This window comes from Arachis ipaensis, chromosome B07, assembly GCF_000816755.2.
Source record: "Arachis ipaensis cultivar K30076 chromosome B07, Araip1.1, whole genome shotgun sequence".
NCBI classification, from domain to species: Eukaryota; Viridiplantae; Streptophyta; class Magnoliopsida; order Fabales; family Fabaceae; genus Arachis; species Arachis ipaensis.
In genome coordinates this window covers 3,136,132-3,139,023 of record NC_029791.2, presented here as the reverse complement: position 1 = coordinate 3,139,023, position 2,892 = coordinate 3,136,132, and positions in this window count along the sequence as shown.

Sequence of the window (2,892 nt, the reverse complement as noted above, 5' to 3'; positions counted from 1 at the left end):
TTTAATGCTATAAATTTTTTGTGTCATAATCTATAATACCAGGATCGACGTAATTTTAAAAGATTTATATTCCCGTAATATTATTATGGGTAAAAATACTAATATATAATAATATTAAGAAGATTTAGCTAGAAAAGAAAAAAAAACTCTAGCAAAGTGATTAGAGAAACAAATAAACATGCACTCATATATAGAGTAAAACAAGAAAAAGAGAAATGGTCATTATATAACAAAAAAGAAAAATTCCATGAGACCAAATCATGCTAAAATTTCATTTATTTTTTCTCAAATTAAACATATCGGAATAAATTAATAATTTAATTAATTTCTTCGGCCTTTCAAATTTTAAACTGAATTTTTCTGAAGTCGTAAAACTCAAATAAGTACTTAGTAACAGAGTTCTTCAGCTTCAACAGTTTCTTGGTTAGTAAGAAACGAGAGATTTTTAATAATTTTAAATAGATTTATTAGTCTTTATCTTTAAAAATCATTGTCACGTAACATTTACACTTAACACGTTAGTCGATTATTATTTCGTAACCGGTTTGAGAAGATAATTTGACCAATAATTTTAATGGATATAAATTAAATGGATATAGTATTTTAGAATAATTGGAGCCTTAATCTAACACTTGAGATTAAATATTTTATTTCATTTTGTTAAATGGCGTGCAGGGTAAAAGACTTCACTAATTTTTTTTTTTTTTTAACCAAAGATAGGAGACTCGAACTCGCGACCTCTTAATTGAGTATGAGGAGACTTATGCCATTTGAACTATTACTCATTGGCAAAAGACTTCACTAATTATCGTTAGATATACACACTATTTAATTTAACCCTTATATACACTCTACTTCTTTATTTATTCTCTCTCTATCTTTTGTGTAAAACTATTTGGTGAAATTGTGTGTTTACTCTCACAATAGTGCGTTTTTACTTCCATCCCAAAATGAGTTCCAACAATCTTCATGCAAATTTATCCGATCCTTGGACCACCAAAATGCAAGGGAATAGCTTGAATAAACAACTGGTACCTAAACAAAAATTAAATTAAAGAACTAATTCTTTACTTCAATTCTATATATGGTATGTAGTACAGTATTCTCTTTTTCATGCCAGCCACACGTTTTATTTATTTATTTATTCATTTTTGTCATTTCTATATATTTACCATAGTTTCCTTCACTCTTCCTTAGCTAATTCAATATCTTCACCAATCATTTTAAAGTACCATATTTTCATCATCCACATTGAATTGCACATATATCATTATCGCGCACTCCTTTGTATATTTCAACATACCAGGTAAACAATATGATGGAAATACTTGTTTTTCTCTAATTTGATATCTAATATCTAATAGCTAGTTAGCCTCCCACGTTCTACATTGACTTGTTTTTAAATAGTTCTCCAATATATTCTTCGATTATTTTTCAATATGATATTTAGACAAAAATTTTCATTTAAATTAATAATTTGATGCTTTTAATAAGAATATTATTTAGACAATAAATTTTATTATAAATTTTGACATAATTAATTAATAATCCAAAATCCAAATTTTGACATTCTTAATTGAATTATGAAATTGGTAAATAACAATTTAGTCAAATCTATCAAATTATTTAATAACTTTTAATTATCAACTTAATTAGAACGGATGAATTTCTACTATATTTATTTGATAGTAAAAATACTTTCTTGGAAGAAGAAAGTATCGGCGTATTAGAGCCTTGAAGTTTAGGAAGAGGAGAAGATTCAATGGTGGTCGCATGAGTAGCAGAAGTACAATTAGAAGTTTAGAACAAGTGTTCGAGAAGAAAAAGTAGAGAACACCAATTGGCCTTTTTTATTTTTAAATACTCTAAAGTCTAAATTCTATATTCTTAATTACGGAAGGTTTGTGCTTTTTTCTTTTAAATTTTATTATTATTATTATTATTATTATTATTATTATTATTATTAAAAAGAAAAAGCTGAAATCTTGGTAAGAATATTAAACTAACTTCTTAATCTTTAGAAGAACTTAAACGATAATAAATATAAGACTTAAATTATATTCCACTCAACTACATTTAACAAAGAGGATACATGCATGAATTTATTTATATTAATAAGAAAAAGGAAGCTTTTATAAATTAGGCAATATAGAACTTTTAAGAAGAATAAAGTTTGCTGCACTAAACAATAATTTATTTTAATATATATATTTTATATTAACAGTTAATTTTAGTGTTTAAATTTAATATTCTCCTAGTATGGTTAGATTTTATATAGGATGAAACGTGATATGCATGTTTCAATCATTAATTCTTTGTCACTAAAAATATTTTGTCCATTAGCTATTAATGAAATAATAAATGATTGTCTAGGTTAGGTATGGGTATAGGAGCAAGTTTAAAGTTGATGGTTCTGATTGTGTGAGCTCACTTGTTGCAATACACAACACAAACGCAGAACACAAAGGAATACGATAACAGGGTAACATAAAATATTAAAAATAAGAGACAAAAAAATAAAACATAAAAATTAATATTTTATATTTTATTTATAAATTTTGAAAAAAAATAATAAAAAAATAATTATAAAAATTACAAAAAATAATAAATTATATCTTTTATTATTATTTTTTATATTTTTTTATTAAAATAAACACAAAATATATTAAGTTAATATTTTTTGACACAATATTTTTATTTATATATGCCTCATCTTCTGAACACACTTTTATATTTTAATGTTCCTACCTATAACCAAAACGCAGGCCAAAAGATAATAATAAAGCAATTCAAAGCTTCTATAACTTGTGAGTGAAATTTCTACTATGATATAATAATTAAGGATAATATACTTAAAAAATAATAAAATTCTAATGACGAGTAATATGTACT